At 45.2% G+C, this 18,623-nt stretch overlaps 1 long non-coding RNA gene across 2 annotated transcripts in view; it reads left to right on the top strand.

The window, feature by feature from the left end:
* Positions 1-11,340: 11,340 nt before the first annotated feature.
* The window catches only part of LOC148224986 (uncharacterized), a 29,477-nt gene continuing 22,194 nt past the window's right edge, over positions 11,341-18,623 (top strand). The window contains exons 1-2 of one of the 2 annotated variants that reach the window (XR_015801874.1): positions 11,367-11,461; positions 11,493-11,683. This is a non-coding gene — a long non-coding RNA (uncharacterized LOC148224986). Of the gene's footprint in view, positions 11,684-18,623 lie in introns of both variants that reach the window. The other variant, XR_015801873.1, reaches the window with a different exon arrangement.

Raw genomic sequence — 18,623 nt, 5'->3', positions numbered from 1 at the left:
TCAGCAGTGGTCAGACCATACCTGAATTTATTGTGTTGAGCTTGGGGCACCCCAGCTTGAAAGGAGAAAAAGTAGGGGACCCAGTGGAGGACAAAAGGATGGCCCAGGGCCAACATCAGCTGAGGGAACTAAGCTTGTTTAAATTGATGGTGGGAGGATCTGGGATCATGCAGTAAATCACAGAACCACAGAATACATTGAGCTGGAAGGGACCCACAAGGATCGTGATGATGCCTGGAGAGGCTACCTAGGACAGAGGCTAAACAATGTTAAAGGAATAAAATATGGATTTGAAAGCCCTTCAAGGGATTCACCTTGGGCAGTACAAAGAGCCTGGCTATGGCTCTACCAAAGATGGACCCAAGATGGATGACAGGTCAGGAGTTTTCACACTTTTGTAAGTTTTGGTCCATTTCCATATTGGGGTTCATTGTCCAATTCCAGCTCCAGGTTCTGCAGTCCCATCCTCCCAGATTCTCTCCTCAATTCTCTGCTGTTTGCACTTTTTGGGGCTGAAGCTGCAGCGTGTCCTTGGTTCTGGGGCTGGAAAAGGATTGTTCTGTGTGCCTGAGCTGGGAGGAGAACTTGTAACACTTTAAATGAAGTTCAGAATCACACACCAATGCAGTGCAGAATCTGAAAAATATAAAAGCTAAAACTTAAGGCATCATTAGGGTCCAGCTCTGCACAGCACTATCCCCAAGAGTTTTGCCCTAACACTCCTTGAACTCTGTCACTCAACAACTACTTGATGAGCATTTTGACAAAGATGACATAGCCAAAATCTTCTCTCCAGGACACCAGGGCAGCACTGGGACAGCTCACCCAGAAGGACACAGATTCTTCATCAGGGCTTGGATGGGCAAAGCCACAGCTGCCCTGACTCAGTGGTGATGATCATTCTGCTCTGCAGGGGCAGGAGCCTGGACCAGGTGATCTCCAGAGGTCCCTTCCAGGAAACTCTTTTACAGTTCTGTGGTTCAGTTTCTCCTTCTATGGGCCAACTTAAAGGAAAAATTATTATCACATGGTGTGGTTATTCTCCGGACAGAGCAAGTCACATTTCAGAGACATGGTTCTGTGTTATGGCCACACTTGGGCGGAGTGAGATGCCATTAAGGAAAAAAGACTTTTGGGAGGAGAAACAGCATGAACAAGAGACTAGGACAGGTTCCTGTCACTGAGGACAGGTCCCCTGAGGAAGGACAAGTTCTAGAAGGCAGATCCCTGGGACGCTTGTGAAAGATCTGCAGAGAGCAGAGGTTTCAAACTGAAAAGACAGGCAAAGGCTGGAACTTTTGAGTCTGGTGAAGCCAAAGGCCTTTACTGACTAGAAAAGCAATGAGGAAGAACCAGTTCAGCAGATTAACAGAGCCCATTCCATGAGCTGAAAGTCAATAAATGCAGGATTTGCTTTCAGGACTTCTGCAAGACTCCCAGTGGTATGGTTTGTTGGAGAAGAATGTAAATTATTGTGAAGAGGTGGGTCTCAGGAAATATGACTGCAGTAAAATCTCATGCAAATGGCTTGGAAAACAAGGAAAAGAGCACAAACACCCCTGATTGTCTTGTTCAGAGCTTTATGTGAACTGCTTCTGGTGGTCTGCTAACAGTTGAATAAGCTATAATAAATTTTGCTGGGAAATTAATTTGGAATGGAATTTTGGGTAAAGAGAGTCTTCCTTACTAGTCTGAGCATGAGTCTCGTGTGGTAAAGATGTGCCTTGTGAATAATTTGGCAGGCGGGAAAAAAAAACGAGGCAGAAATCTCCTCTATGGCCATCACTGAAACTTTTTGCATTCCTTTGGTTGCCCTGTATTTCCTTAGAACTCCACTGGGTGCATCTGGACTCCTCTTCTGAAAGAAGAAAATGTTCAAAACGAAAAAATATTCCCCTTTTAATTCTACTGTTTTCTCTGTTCCCACCTTACCGAGGAGATGACAAATGTCACTGAAAAGCTGTGGATGCTGTAAAATGCAAAGAATATTGGAATATGCATCATGATGTATATGCACAGGCAGAACCTTCTCTTCTGAGCCAGACTATCCAAAATCATCCCATGGATGTGCAGACACGCTGCAGGAAAGGAAAAAGCCTAAAAGGAAAGCAGTGGGTTCCACATTCAATCCCTTGGTTTTGACTCAAACTGCAGAGAGGGACATGTCCCACATAATAGAGTAACAGGGAAGGAACTGAATGATTTGGAGCCCATCATTCTGTCAGGATGCTCTGGTGATGAACAAGGACAGTGAAGCATATGTTGTTTGAGTAGTCACTCAAATCTCAGGGAAAACATATAAGACAAGTCATGTTTCTCAGTGTTCACCAAACATAGCAGCCACTCACACATGTGCCATGGGGATTTGTTTTCCTAGGCTTAAATGGGGCACTTTTCTCCAATTCCAGGTATCACGTCTATTTTGTAGACAAATGTTCTCTTTCTCTGGTATAACACTCCAGCAATGTCTTTTAAATTGCCTTCTCTGTTTTTCTTTCTAGACAAAGACTCATAGAAATAGGACTAGTGGCTTCTACCAGCGTGTGTGCAGACCCCAGCAGCAGAGAAACAGGCACACTTTTCCCTCCTTCTGCAATACAAAGTACACTCTGGCACAAAGTCTTCCTTTCAAGGACCTTCTTGGAGAAAGCTGCTGTGTCTGTACTTTGCAGGGTTATCCAGCACAACCACCCTTCACCACAAGCAGACAAACAAGGCAAACATTCCTTGTCCCCAGTTTCCACAATAATTTTGAGGATTAGGTTGCAGTTAGGTTTATCCAGGAATGCTCCTCCCTTGCCTGACTTGTCCAGATCAGAGAGTCACTTCATCCTTCAAACAAACTTTCTCTGACCTTGTGCAGTGTTTCTGCCATGGAAAGTCACCCTGTTGGTCTCCTCAACACCACCTTTATCTCCTTGTTCTTGCTGAGGACAACCCTCTTCTTCTGGGTAAATGGCCCCAAAGCTTCTGCTCCAGCTGGGAGCTGTCTGCTCCATGGTGGTGCAAGTCCACTGCTGGGGTGAGTGTGCTCTCTGAATAGTTATTTGCCATTAGCAATAACAGCTTGTTTTGATCCCTAATAGGAGCTTAATGAATAATAAGAATTCTAAGAAATATTGGCTGTGATCCTTGTCTCACACAACTCACTTCCCCACCAAGAAAAAGGGAATTTACAGCATGCAAAAGGTGGACATTTCATTTTAGTAGCTGAATAACTTCACAATGATAAGGGAGAAAAAAAATAAGACTTTTTTGTTTTTATTGCACTGAAACCTGTTGACAGGACTAGAGAGCTTTATTCAAGGAGAGTCTGATAGTTGGAAGTCATTTGGAGAGGAAGGAGTGGAAAGAAAGGGGAAGAAGTGGGAAGACTGCACTTCCTAAATAAAGACAGATGGTGCCTGTGGTTTCTCCCGTAGGTGTGTTCTTGCTTCCTTGGGTGCATTTGCAATTGAACACAGTTTGGTCACCATCTGACATGTTTATAAAAAACTGCTTCTTGGATTGGTGAGCCTGCTGATTTCTCTTAGTTTTCTTAAAGATTCCAGAACTCCTGGGTAATAAAAGAAATTGAAAAAAAGATCCAGAATCCATGTGAAGACTATGGTTTGTTTCTGCAATTTCACTTTCTAAGATTCAATAAATACCTCTCCAACAACCCCACAATCCCACCCTATTGTCTCCCATAGAGCACTGTGTTATATTCCCCATTTATACCACAATTTATTCTCTTGTTCCACACAGGAAAGCCCAAAACATGCACAGGCTGCCTGGCACCACAGCTTATCCCATCTGCAGCAGCTGGAAAGCACAAAGATCTGGAGAAGTGAGTGTTAACAAGTAACTAGACAGAATGAGAGACACAACTATGGTTATTTGTTGAAAGACAAGATGCATCAAGATGTGGGGTTTTTTTACAGCAGCAAGATGATCAAAACCACATGACAGCTTCTGCTTACAGGTATTCCTGTCATGTCAACCCTTCTCTTTGTACCAAGTGCCTTCATTCCCTGGAAGTAGTTGAGGCTGATAAAGATTAAAAGAGAGGATTTAAGGCTCAGAATGTGTGTGCATATCTATCCTGTCCTGTTCCTGTCTGATCATCCAAAGAGAAAAGTCCCAGCTGCAATTTTTGCAACACTTCCTTCGTGCTGTGTTGTGTTCAGGAGCCCTTAATTTCCTTGGGTTTAGTCCATCTCTGTAATAGGGGATGACGTTACTCTTGTTTCTCCCCTTTAAACTTCCAGTTTTGATTCATAAGCTGTTTTATCAGGCTGACAGGTGATCTCAATTCCTTCAAAACAAACATCCAGCAAATTAATTTTCTCTCTTTCTCTACCCATTCCTGCAGAACATTGAAAAAAAAAAATTTAAAACCCTATGGAAGATAACAAATCTGCACAAGTTCGTAGTTCTGCTCATACCTCAAAGGAGGTTGGAGCCAGGTGGGGGTCAGGGTCTTCTCCCAGGCAAGCAATGGCAGAACAAGAAGACATAGCCTTGAACTGTGCCAGGAGAGGCTCAGCTTGGACAGCAGCAGGAATTTCCCCATGGAAAGGGAGCTCAGGCCTCGGCAGGGGCTGCCCAGGGAGGTTTGGAGTGCCCATCCCTGGAGGTGTCACCTGGATGTGACACTCAGTGCTCTGGGCTGGGGACAAGGTGGGGATCAGTCAAAGGTTGGACTCAATGATCTTGGAAGTCTTTTCCAACTGAATGGATTCTGTGATTCTGTGAAAGAATATCAAAAGTTCCTAGGACCATGCTCAAACAAACTCTTTGTTTCTCACTAATAATGGATCCAGAAGGTCAGATGTTCATAATCACTTCTTAGCTCCTGTATCTGCTCTGGGAGCTGCAGTTCAAGCAGAGACACAGCTCAAAATGATGGGAATTACCTGGTCAGTGGCTACAGTTACCCCAAAATGGACAAGCCACTTGGACCAGAAAGGCTTGTTCTTAATTCCACTTCTGCTGGAGAGCTTCAGGGTAAGAGGTCTGGAGGTCGTTCCCATCACTTGAATTTGTCTGTCAGTGGAGGACCTCAGAGAAGCTGATCTTTATTTTAATCTAGGAGTGGTAGAGAAAGGCTCACATTGTCCAGCTTCCCCTCCACAGCCAGGTTACTGACCCAGACAGTGCATCCAATCACTGCCCCTCCTGACACCTTCCTGTATTTCTGAATTTATCCACAATCCTGGCCTCAAATATATTTACTTCATTTATAACACTATAATCAAGGCTTTCCTTTAATTGTGTATGCCCAGCAAACCAGACTAGAAATCTGGCAAAAGACTACAAAATTCCATCCAGAGAAGACGAATCAGATAATCTCAGTGGAGGGTTTTTATAAAAATTAAACATTAAAAAAATAAAGTAGTGCAGTGTCCACTGCACTATCTATACTGCAGTAAATTTAATTTATTTCATCCTGCTTTAGACCATTAGTGTTCTTCATGCTGCAGAGTTTTATTCTGAAAATGCAGAACAGCACAGTCAAAGTTGCAAGTGAAAGGGAGAAAAACAGAGCTTTTAGCATCAAAGAACATCATGGAGGCCGTTGGGAAAGCCCAGGAAAATTATTTAGGATTAATACATAACTATATTAATTAGATGCTTTTGCTAAATTGATTAGCAGTGAAATTAGCTACATTAGCCTTTCCCAACTTTAGGTTCCAAGCTGACCCAAAAGATTACTTGGGGCAGTCCATGCATCTCAGAGCTGCTGCTGCTGCCTGACTGCTGCCTACAGGAGCTGTCACTGGTCACACGTGGCTCGAGTCATTTTCTTTTAAAAATCTCCCTGTACAGATAGAGGGGGTAGAGGTGCTGGGCTTGATTCAGACCCAGACAAAGGAGAGGGTAAAAATCACCTCTTGCTCGTGTTGGCAGTGGCTGTGTCTGCCAGCAGCAGGAATATTTGATAACTGCACAGGAGGCAGCTGTGATTTCCTGCCCTGCCATCATTCCAGCAGTGACTCACTGGGGCTTGTGTGCTGCTGAATGCAGCCCCTGAATGATGAACTCATTCCCTGTCCCTGTCCCAGAAAGGAGCATTGTCCAGGGTAAAATGCACCCAGCTGCACATCCAGCTTTCCACTGACATTCCCACTTGCACGTGCTCCTGCTCGGCACGGTGCTGTCCACCTGTTTGAGGCTCAGATCCTCCAGCCAGCTCATCCCGAGGTCATCCTGATGATGAACAGTGCTAAGTACTTTTATTTATGGCATTAAACACATCCTAGGATTAGTAAAGATTAGTAAAGCTGTCTTAAAAGGAAAATTGTGGCAAAATCTTAGCTGTGTTGCTGCTACTTCTGTTTCACATAAAAAGTGGTGACCATTAGAAGTTTCCTCACTGAATGGAGCAGGTAAAATGCATGAATTGACACGGCTCAGTATGGGTTTATCACATCAACACTGGTTCAAAGACACAGAGCTTCGTGCAAGCACATCATGCATAGTCAGGAGAGAGTTGCTTTGCTTTCCAGAGACCCTCAGTGGCCTGCTGTGAGAAACTAAGGAAAACACTAAATAACTAAATCACTCTTGGGCTCTCTTGGGCTGGCAGCCACTGAGAGTCACAGAATCACAGGATGGTCAGGCTGGAAGGGACCACAGTGGGTCACCAGGTCCCACCTCCCTGCTCCAGCAGAGCCAACCCAGAGCACATGGGGCAGGATTGTGTCCAGATAGTTCTGGAATATCTCCGGTGAGGGACACTCCACACCCTCTCTGGGCAGTCTGTCAGTGAATCTGGACAAGAAACTGGAAGTGTAAAGGCATGGACAGAGCCTTAAACCACAACAATCAGAACTGTGAGTTTTTCCTCTCTCTCCAAATCACAGTGCTAATGCCATTCCTGTCTCACAAAATGTTCACTACAAAAATGTTCATTGTCTTTTGAAGAACCCTGTTGTCTTTTTTGGAGAAAGAAAACTCAGATAACTCCTCAGCTCAGGTATTCCCTACAGCAGCACTTTGCTCACACTGCTAAATCAAAGACTATTCTAATGCAAAATAGCTCTGTGCTGCACATTAGCTTCACAAGAAACATCACATGAACTTGGAGCTCAGGCCAGTAATCATGAAGTTGAGATATAAAACATATTTTACAATATTGTTCAAACATAATAAATACCTCAGGCAAGTTTCTCAAAGCTGTCAATTGACTGAGAAATGCTGTCCCATCAGAGGCTGCTTCTCAAAATTGGAGCCACAGGAAATGCAGCTACATCCATCCATGCCCTCCACATACTGGGTAACACCATCCATCCCCATCCCACCTTGACAATTTTCATGATGCTTTCCAGGAAATTCTGGGAAACAGAAGGCAATCTCTGTCTCTCACACATGACACCAGAAACCTCCAGTAGCAACAGAGTGAGAAGATTAGTAAAGCTGTCTTAAAAGGAAAATTGTGACAAAATCTTAGCTGTGCTGCTGCCACCTCTGTTTCACACAGATACATGTCCAGTTGGGCTGGAATAATCTTAAAGAGAATTAGAATACATTGCAGCTGTAGAAAATAATTCATGAAGATTGCAGAAGATCAAAAAGCTGGCAGTGACAGGAGGAGGCAGGCGTGTCCCTCCATGTCCCCCAGTGCCATGCAGCAGCACAGCTCCTCCCAGCATCGCTCAGCACCTGCAGCAGTTTGACTCCTGCTGTCAGGCTGGATTGTCTGCATGGCTGTCACTGGGCAGGGTGGTGCTGCTTGTTGGCTGCTACTGAAGTGCTGAATGTAGGAAGCCACCACTGACTGCCACAGGAGTTATCAATCCTGTCCCCAAATTGCTCAGCACAACTCTCTTGCAGGCACAATGCCTGCAGTGGTGCAGATAGGGGAGAAGACTATAATCTGTTATCATGAATTTTAATGCAATGCTTTATATTTATACCCAAGCTATAGGCCATAAAACTGAAATGAATTTCTAATGCTGTAAGTATTATTTGCTGTTTTCCATTCTGGTTGCCATTTCACTCAGATTTTCTTTAATAATGCATTTTATAGGCCTGTACCTCTGCAACTCTCCTCTGCCAGCTCAACTCTTCTGTTAGCAGTAGCAATGCTTCACAAAGCCCTGTAATTTGAAGTGACCTTGGGACTACCTTTTTCCCTCTTCTACCCAGGCAGGTGAAAATCACAGCATTAAACTGAAAGTAGCCCCATATTTCCCAGCTTTTGTTAGCTTATCTCGGATCCTCCCAACACGCATTTCTGATGTTTAATTTGTTTTGTGTTTGGCCACCCCTCTAAACTAAAAGGGGAGCAAAACACCTCTTCCCAAGCAGCAGCCAGGAGCATGAACAGGCACCTGCACACCAGTGAGAAGAGTCTCAGCACCGAAGCTCCTCATCAGCACAGCCCTCACATCCCTCCAATCCCTGCCACGGAGGGGAGATGAGGCTGCTAAAGGTTGCAGAGGCAGGCAACTTTCCTGGAAGCACCGTGCTGCTGGCTCCTGCCTCGTGCCTGGCATGCTGATGATAGCCCTGCCAAGTGTCATTTCCCTGCCTGCCTCCCCAGGCAGTGCCCTTCCAGCTCATGGGATGCAGCCTCTTGCATGGTAAGAGCGACAATCCCCCTGTGCCATCGTCTTGTCCTCTTCCTGGACTTCAGTTAAGCCCTGGAATTTGTTCTTCCTGCAGCTGCCTGGCATCCCTCCCTCTGGGGCAGTGCTCATCCTCCCCCTCCATCTGCTCCCTTTTCACCCTACAGCAGCAGAATAGTTTGTCAGGAGTTTTGTCAAACTTCTCCCACCCCAGATGCCTCACCCTGTGACACCCTCGAGTGTGAGGCCATGCTCGTGTCACACCCTTGCAAAAGAGGGAGAAACACTTTTGGCCAGGTGGGCCTTGCAGCTGCTTTTCCACCTCAGTGAATACTTTTCAACATGTTCCCTTTGTGGCTGAGTGTTGGCTTCACTTTTCCAAGCAGCAAGTGGACAAATGTTTGTTCAGGTTTGTGTCACACACACAGGAAGATGTCCCTGTCCATGGCAGGAGGCTGGAACTGGATGATTTTAAGGTCCCTTCCAACCTAAACTATTTTATGATTCTAGGATTTTGTGATATAGATTTCCTTCTGATTGAGCAGTTGCAAAAGGGCCTGGAGAAAAGTGCTCTCTGCACCTAAACAGAAATGCACCTCGTTTGGCCTGTTGTATCATAAAGGAATGGAGAAAAAGACACCAGAATAAATGACTGAACTATGTTTTGATGGGGTATAAATCCCTGTCAACCAAAGCCAGTTTGGACAGGACATTAAGCAACCTGGTCTAATGGAAGGTTCCCTGCCTTCCACTGGAATGAGATGATCTTTAAGGTCCCTTCCAAACCAAACCATTCTGTGATTCTCTGATTCTGTGAATTTAAGGAAGGCCTCTGTTTGCTTAGTGGTGACTCAGTAAGCAGCCTCACCTTCCTGGCTTGACCTCACACAACACTAAACCCAAATAAGCAGTTTTAAACCTAAACATTAGGCAAACATACAGAGAACTTTAGGAAACATTTCTAAGGCTGGTCTCAGAGCTTTGAAAGCATCAGTTTTAAGGCATAATTTACTGTTGACTGTCACAATAAAACAAATGCCACGGATTAAAGCAAAATATGTTTGTGAATCTACAAAACATGGAAATAACGCACATGGAAAATGGGAATCTTCCTAACCATCTGGAGCATAAGTATTTGCCATGAATATTGGATCCAACAGCAGGGTAGCTAGTTAGAATTTTGTCACTGGTTCCAGCAAGGCCAGGATAGCCACAAGTGTTTGGAAATGGAAGCACTGCTCTGGGTAAGTAGAACTCATTTCCAGCAATTCCAAACTTAGGGGTGTGCAGCTGCCTGAGTGATTTTATTTCTTTGCATGCTAGACAGTAGGAAAAGGAGAATTAAAAGTTGGGCTTTTTTCCTTTGGTTTTCCTCTTTAATTGCCTTGGATAATTCTAAAATTTCTGCCAGAAAATTATAATCATGTGTTTGTTAAGATAAATGTCTAAGCAAGCCAGATCATGAGTTGAAAGTTTGGAACTCGCCACTTAAAAATATTATTTTGTACCCTTTCATGCAAAAATCTGCATTTCATGCAAAGCACCCCGTAAAATCTCTTCCTCATGCACCGTATGGGCAGCACAAGCTGGTGCAAATTTCCCTCCTCTTTGTCTGCCAGTGGGAATGATCATTTAACCATCATTTAACCAAGATTGTGAGAGTTAACAGGGCATTATGTAGGCTCAAATCTCATAGGCCACAAAAGTTTTATTCTGGGAGGCAGGTGGATTTTCTCCAGAGTTCCTCCTAATCCATCCAAAGACTGTCAAAACATCTCAAAGGTTTCCTTCTCCTAATTCTCTTAACTATTGGAGCAGTCCTTGCTCTCCCTAAGGCTCCATGGAAGGAAAATAATTAGTATGGAGGAATAAAGCAACTGAAAAATCTAAACCTGCCCATTCCTGCACCTTGCAGGAGAATTTCTCACCAGGTGGGAAGGAGGCAGCATGGAATCTGGGTGTGTCCTCAGGACAGCCTGATTCTGACACTCACTGCAAGATTCAGCATCAAGAAGGAGTTCATTTAGTCACTGTCCCCACTGATGCCCCTCCTAGGGCCTGCCTCACATCTCCCAGCTCCTGGCTGTGTTCTGGATACCCTGGAGAGTCTCCAATGGCATTTCCTGCCTGAGGTTAGGTGACACCATCCCTGATTCACTCCATGACCAGAGATGTCCACGAACAGGATGCAGGGAGTATTTTTCTCCAGCCCCTTTTGCAACTGCTCAATCAGAAGGAAATCTACATCACAAAATCCTAGAATCATAAAATAGTTTCGTTTGGAAGGGACCTTAAAATCATCCAATTCCAGCCTCCTGCCATGGACAGGGACATCTTCCACTAGACCAGGTTACTCAAAGCCCCATCCAGCCTGGCTTTGAGCACTTCCAGGGATGGGACATCCATAACTTGTCTGGGAAACCTGTGACAGTGTTTGACAATCCTCACAGTGAAAAATGACAGGCATAGAATTACTTTAAAGAGTGTCTACTGGCCAGACACCAAAAAAACCCACAGCACTAAATTAAATACTACCTTGGACTTTCCACTCTGAAATCGTTTTATTAAAAGCAGCCTAAGTGTTTACAATTAACGAATATTACAGTGATGTGAAGACAGATGAGTGCTCAAATACAACCACAGAGCCTGTGCACCACGAGGTCTTTCCAATATATGCTGTAAGTGGTAGATGGCCCAGGGGCTCCAAAAACACACTGCAGCACGGAGGGAACAGAGGGTGGCACATTCAGGGAACATTCCCGTGGTGGAGCTCAATATCCAGGGAGACTGAGAGGGTATGGGAGGAGAGCTGGATGCAGCAGGGAGAGAGGTTGGGGCACACAGAGAGGAGGGATGTGAGAGCACATCCCTGAGAGAGGGATGCAGCGAGCGTGCAGGTGATGAAGGTGATGAAGGAAGGTGATGAAGGTGATGAAGGTGATGAAGGTGATGAAGGAAGGGATCGTCTCTGATGATGAAGGAGCCCCGGCTCTGCCCGCCCGCAGCTCCGCACAATTCCCGGTGCTCCCACCCGCAGCCTGCAGTGCTCAGGTGATGAGAAAGGCTGAGCAAAGGGAAGCACAGACACAGAGACAGGTGGGATGAGGCGTTCGGAATGGACTCGGCAGGTAGGAAACAAAACATCGCTGCTGGCAGGAATGGCCAAGCATTCCTGCAGAAATGCAGTCCGTGCTTGGGGAGGAGAGAGGGAGAGAGGAATTTGCGCTGGGCTGAGTTGGAGGGAGGGAAGGAAAGATCGCGGATGCTCCATCTTGCAGGGGAGAATCCAAGCACAGGGTCAGCAGTGAGGCACACGGAAAGAGAGGAAGGGTCAGCTACCAGAGGTGGGGGTGAGGAGAGAGGAACAGCGTGAATTCTTGTACAGAGTTGTAATAATCAAAACATTGGCAGGGCCTTAACTAGGCAGCCCTGCTGGGTGCCCAGATAATACAGCTGATTTTAATTGCTGATGTGTGCATTTTATGGCGTTTGCCTGATGCACAGCCCTTTTATGACCGTGGAGTTTGACCACAAATCAACAGTCAGTCATAAAGCATCACGCAAACGACCTCCTCCCCAAACAGGCTGTGTTATTTTTATTGATATTCAATATTCAGATTTTAATGGAGATAGATGGATAGGCATAAGGACAGGAGGAAGATGGGGCACAGAGAAACGGATTTGAAATAAACAGATTGACAAAACATGAAAGGCAGGAGGCAGGAGACAGATGAATAGTCAGGGAGGTGCCTGCCACCAAGGTGGGCAGATATCATCTGGAGGCAGACTGCTTGGGAAAGGCCAACAGATGACAGAACTGTCAGGCAACAGAGAAATATGAGTATGGAATGGGAAAAGGAGGACCAAAGAGAGAGAAACCAAAAATAATCTCGTACACAAATCCCATTATTCCACCTTCTCCCTTCCTCTACCCCACCACTCTGCTCCTTGCCACCCCTCCCCGTTTCCAAGGAGCATGGTGTAAAAGGTTTGATTTCGGGTCCAGCAGGCGACATTCTGTCAGATGTGGCATTGTTAGCTGGAGGTCTAGGAGGATGCCTATTGCTTCTCTCCCACCTGCTGTTCATTTCATAAACTGCAATCAGCGCACAGCCAGTCCACACCTCTCTTGTTTATTAGCTGGGACAGCAGGAGATGTCATTAGACCTTTAAAGCACTGGACCAAATGCCACTCATCCCAAATCAGTGTCAGTGCCAGTGGGTGAGCCAGGAGCTCGTGCAGCACCCACCCCCCATTTGCCCACAAACCTCACAGACTGGTTTTACTCTCAACCTTTGATTTACATTGCTTGGGATTCTTTCACATTGCATTGGATTTCTATTCCCATACTCACTCTTGATTCACTTGTTATTAGTGCATGCTCATCCAGGAAGCTGCTAGAGACACCAAAAGGAGCATCCATTTGTCAGGGGCAGGAACAAATGACTCTTGCATGATCAGATATTTATTGTATTCATAACACATTGTATTCATGACACAGCAAACAGATATCAGCTGCAGAGCTCCAGGGTCCAGCACAGGAGGATGTGGAGCTGCTGCAGAGAGCCCAGAGGAGGCAGCAGGATGAGCAGAGGGATGGAGCAGCTCTGCTGGGAGGAAAGGCTGGCACAGCTGGGATTGTTCAGCCTGGAGAGGAGAAGCTTTGGGCTGAGCTCAGGGTGGCCTTGCAGGGCCTGAAGGAGCTGCAGGAACCATGGAGAGAGACAATTGCCAAGGGATGGAGGGACAGGACAAGGGGGAATGACTCCACTCTGAAAGAGAGTAGATTTACATTAGCTGTCAGGAAAAAAATCTTCTCTGTGAGGGTGGTGAGGCCCTGGCACAGGCTGCCCAAATAAGCTGTGGATGCCTCATCCCTAAAAATGTTCAAGGCCAGGTTGGATGGGGCTCTGAACAACCTGGTTTAGTGGGAGGTGTCCCTGCCTATGGCAGGGCATTGGAACTGAATGATCTTTAAGATCCCTCCCAACACAAACCATTATGTGATTCCGTGATTCTGTTATTTATTTCCCCTTTTTCTGTCACTCCAGGCCCTTGTAAGGAGCCTCTCTCCATCTTTCTTGTGGGCTCCTTTTCAGTGGCCATGAATGCCCAGGACATGCAGTTTGAAGAAAAGGGTGCTACTGACTAGAAATTCCAGACAAAGAGGGAAATTCCTTTTTACTTCCCTGTGTATGATTCCAGTCAGGGAACAAAGACTGTGTCTCAAACCTTCACGAGAGAAGCAGGCCAATAGAATCTTTTGCCCATTTCAGATGTGGGATCATTTGCCAAATGAATATTTCACTCCCTGCAGATGTGAAACTATGACTTCAGCTGTAAGGTGGCAGATTCAGGTCTCCACCAATGACTCATCCTGTCTTTCTGCATGAGTGTATGAAGTTTATGTCCCTGACAGTGACATCTCTAAGTGACCACACTCCCCAAAGTCACAAATAAAATCTAAGAAATATCCTTCAAACGTTTCTAGCTAGCAAACACTGCATAACCCCACAGCAATATCTGTCTTCCAGACTTTTTTCCATGGATACAAGATAAAAGAAAAAGCAGCCACTGCTCCCTGACATTCATGGAGCTTATGTGTTTGAGACCTGAACTGGGAATCTAATGACAACCAATACAAAGGACTCACTAAGGTCTCATGTGATTTGATTTCAGTCTTCCAGGATTCTTTTTTAAAGGACTACATTCAAAACGTTGCATTGCTCAACCAAACACCAAAAAAAATCAAACAAAAGGGAACCACGTGAAGCTATAAATCTAGTTCTGTATTCATGCATGGCTTCCCTTATGCAGTCACATACCCTGATCTATGAGCTCTCTGAACAGGACAGGACTAAGCACACACTCCTGGGAAAGCAGGTTGCAAAATCTGCCTTTAGTCAGAGCTTTCCAGCCTTGGTTCTCCTTTGATGTAAAATATTCTGTGCCCACTGGGCTGTGGGCAGGTTTGGAGCTGCTGAACAAAGTCCCTGCCTGTCCCTGCTCCCACAGCATCCTGCCTTCTGCCACCCACTGCAAAGTGGGCAGTGCACCAACCTGTAAATGGGGTAACTGCACCACTTAATCAGTGGCTTGTCTTCATTTTCTTCTGTCTTCACTCAGAGTCAGGACTAAAGACACGAAGGAGAAAAATTTCTCATGTTCGGACTTGGTTGTTTATTAAATCTTATCAAAAGTACAGAGAGTTCTGCAACACCTCAGCTACCAGCTAAAAGTGAGCAAAATGGAGGTGAATCCAGCTGCTACAAGGTCTTTTAAAGCCAAACAGTCCAATAAAGAATTAACACCTATATTATTTATATTTTTGATCCAATAACCAAACTCCTGTGACCCACAGTGCAGCACTGACTGTCTAACCAGAAACTACTGCCTGAAATCATGAGGAAGAAGGAAGAAGACAGAAAGAGAAAACACCCAAAACCCTCCATCTTGTCCCATACCTATTACTATATTCTAAAAATCCCAAAAACCCTTCACCATGTGAAATTACACACTTCTATTCAAACTAGACACCAGTCATTCCAACTCCATCACTCAAATTTGGAGCTTTCTCCAAGGCCTCAGGTCAAAAGCAGTGTTCTCCTGGGGGTCAGTGTCAGAAAGCACAGAAAGTTAAAACTCCCAGGTTGCTGAGTTCCAACATCAACCTTCTCTGCTGTGGGGAAAACAAGAAATAAACATTGTATGTGTCTTGGATAATGGCTTGTCAGAAGCTGGATCAAACCACTCATTTCTACTACAGACCATGAATAGAGTATAACAGATCATACCCCTGCCTTCAGGAGAAAGAGCTGCTGCAGAATCTCTTTTCTACAAAATTATCCCAGCTTCCACCAAGTCTGAGCACTCACGGGTCACTGTGAGCCTGAAAATCAAACCTGTGTTCCTTCGGAAGGATCAGATTTGGCCTCGTTCTCATTTGTGGGTAAATAGGACAATAAAACGTATCCAATCTCTTAAAGCAGATCCAGAAAGTGAACATCTTTACCTCAGAAACGATACTTCCATTTTCTCTTACTTAGAGGGCCTTCCAGGAGATGAGGAAAAGGTTATTAACGTATCTTAATTTCTGTGGGCAAAGCATTCCAGAAAAAAAAACTGAGATGGAGACAACAGCTGAGTGAAGCACCTGAAGAATCTGAAGTGTTAAAAACTAATTTGGAGCACCCAGGAGTTTGCAACCTGGTCACCCTGTGACAGCTTGCACTCTCCAAGAGTTTGTACACAAAAATTACCACCCTGAGCCAAACCTGCACTGAAGGTCACCTCTGAGGGACAGCAAAGCTGTCACCCATGAAGGCTTGGAGCAACCCTCCTCAGGAAAAATAATATGGTGAGAAGGGGTGAAGCTGTCCTACCCACAGGGCCAGGCACTCTGCTCCCCAGCTGAGCTTGGAATCTGTGAGTGAGGAATGTTCCTGAATGCTGGAAGGCTGGTCTGCAGCAAATGCCCTGCAAATCCAGTCCCCAGACAGAGATACTGAGTCCTTGCAGGGAGCACACAGGGATGACTGGTAAGGATCTGAGGTGAAAAGACAAAAGCACTGAGGACAAACCAAGTCAAAGTCAAAAAGCTCGCTGCTTAATTCTTTTCATGTAAAGTTTTTCAGGAAAAAAATCTAAAAAGAAAAAGCTAAACAGAACCACATCTGCCTGAGTAGGGGAAGTTCAGAAGGAAAAAGAAAGGCTCCTCCGTTTGAGATTTTCTCCCATTTTATTTCTGCTCTGACTCTGAGCAGAAATGACCCAGCCTCTTGGTTGCCAAAGCTGAAAATAATTTGGGAACAGAGACTTTGTAGAATGTTGCTTTCCAATACAAAAATCTTTCCCTTCATCTTCATTCATCCTGGCTGAAGAGACAGCTTTCATTTTTTAAAACAAAACTGTTTCCAGGGAATAGTGTCAGTTCCTTTGTAAAAGCCAGTCCTCCATCACTGCAGGCCCTGTGTCCCCACCAGGAACAGGGACACCTGGGGTGATCAAACCCAACGTGCTCCCTTTTAAAGCTCCCTTTTCCAGATGGATGTTCCAGACAGCTCCACAAAGAGCCCAGCACTGTGCTGAGCACACACCCCAGCTCTGCAGAGCCCAGAGGACCAGCTGCAGGGACAGCTCCTCACTGCAGTGACTGAAGCAGCTGTGAGGACCTCAGCCAGTCCCCTGCTGCCTCTCTGAACCCCTGTTCAAACCCCCTGTTCAAACCCCCTTCCCGGATCACACCTCCAGGAGTGGGTCTGGAAGAGCCAGACACAGAAATCACTCATGAGCTGCGCCCTCAAGAATTAGGACCAGATCCAAGATGCTCTGTGGCAGGACCCAGACATCAGAGGGTGAAAGTGTGGCAGTTTTGGAGCCAGGCAGATGAAGACAAGCAGCAGTCAGTCACATCACAGTGCTGCCATGCTCCAAGCTGGATAACAAGGCCATTCCTTGCTGTGAAATGGTTCTGACTGCATTCAGGAGGAGGGTCTGACAGTGAGCAGGGAGATGCCATCCACAGCTCCCTGGCTTTTTAATATTACATGTGCATGGCTGGAACTAGTAAGTCTTCCCCTGACACTCGCCCCAAGGTGCAGACAGCTCCGAGGAGCACACTGAGCACACAAAATAAGGCAGCAGATATATGTTGTCATTACCTTTAGGAGTGAGTTACTACTGCTGTTTGCTATTTGCATAACAAGTGCCAAAAGCCCCAGCCACCTACATCTGACTTGACTGACTAATCTGTGCCTGTAATATTGCATGGTGTTCATGAAATAAATAAAATGCAGTTATAGTTACACTCCACAGCAATATAGGAGTGCTTTCTCTTGAGCACTCTCATAAGGGTTGCTATTCAGTTGAGGTTCTCTGCAGCAATCACTTTTGCAAACTCATGGTGCCTTCCAGGAAAAATCCCAGAGCAATTTTCTATTTTTGAGAGCTAGAGAAGAAGTCTGCAGAGGGCGAGATGCTGAGGGCTGCTAGTCCAGAATCCAGAAGTGCCATCAGGAGAAAGGAGATGGGAATTTGAGAATGACAGATATTTTCATATTTTTCTCTACTGACAGCTCTAGATTCCACCCTGAATACAGAAAAAAAAAAAAAAAAAAAAAAAAAAAAAGAGGTCCCTAGATCAGGGCCAAAGGTCCTCAAGGAGGGAGACAGAGCTAGAAAACTTCCCAGGTGGGATCTGTGCTGCAAAGGAGGTGAGGGTCTGACCTGCTCCTCTTTGAAAACACTGTGAGCTCAGAGTGAATCACTGTTGCCCACAGAAAGGAATTGTTTAAGTCTGCAGATAACCCAACTTGTTTCAAAGGATGCTCTTCTTGTTTCCACCCCATGCATGAGAAAAGGGAATTTCTCCCTAGAGATCACTTCCTCTGGCATTTTCTTAAGGCAGGTGACTGATGGGTGCCCATGTGATTTGTTGTGGTGTAGAGGTGGAACCCTGTAAATAGAGTATGGCTGCAACACAGAATTTCAGTGTTCTGAAGTAACCTACATAGAAATGTCCAGAGATGCGACTTGGGGGTGATTAAAGTTCCAGTAATAATATTTCAGGGACTTTACCAAAGCTGCAATAATAGTAAAGAAAATTCATGGCAGATGGTTAATATTCTGCTGTGCAGTCTAATGCTAACCACTAAGAAAAAATATCAGAGGTATATTGGACTTGCAGCATGTTTAAAGAAAAAGAGAAAGTAGTGGTTTAGGCTTACAAAGCTTTCATAAAGAGTTTGGAGAGAACATACATGGATGGTTACATGTATGGATGTGTGTGTCCTTTGGACTGGGGAGAAGAATGAGCAATGAAAATCCCATTCTTAATCATCCCTTCATTTCCAATAGACAACCCTTATTTTTCTGGTCTGTATCTTTATACTAACAAAAACATGCCCAATTAGAGAGAACCATGGCATCTTTCTCCAGAGGGTGCCTCTATCATGAAGATATCAAATTATTACATTTTTCTCTCACTCTCTCACTACCCTCACTGGAGGCAACAGCAATTTTTTCATCAGGAATTTTCTTCAGCCTTCATTAGGGTATTGCAAGAGATC

The sequence above is a fragment of the Sturnus vulgaris genome, chromosome 2, assembly GCF_052056855.1.
Source record: "Sturnus vulgaris isolate bStuVul1 chromosome 2, bStuVul1.hap1, whole genome shotgun sequence".
NCBI classification, from domain to species: Eukaryota; Metazoa; Chordata; class Aves; order Passeriformes; family Sturnidae; genus Sturnus; species Sturnus vulgaris.
The sequence above is the reverse complement of the archived record's forward strand: the minus strand, read 5'-3'. Positions and strand labels throughout refer to the sequence as shown.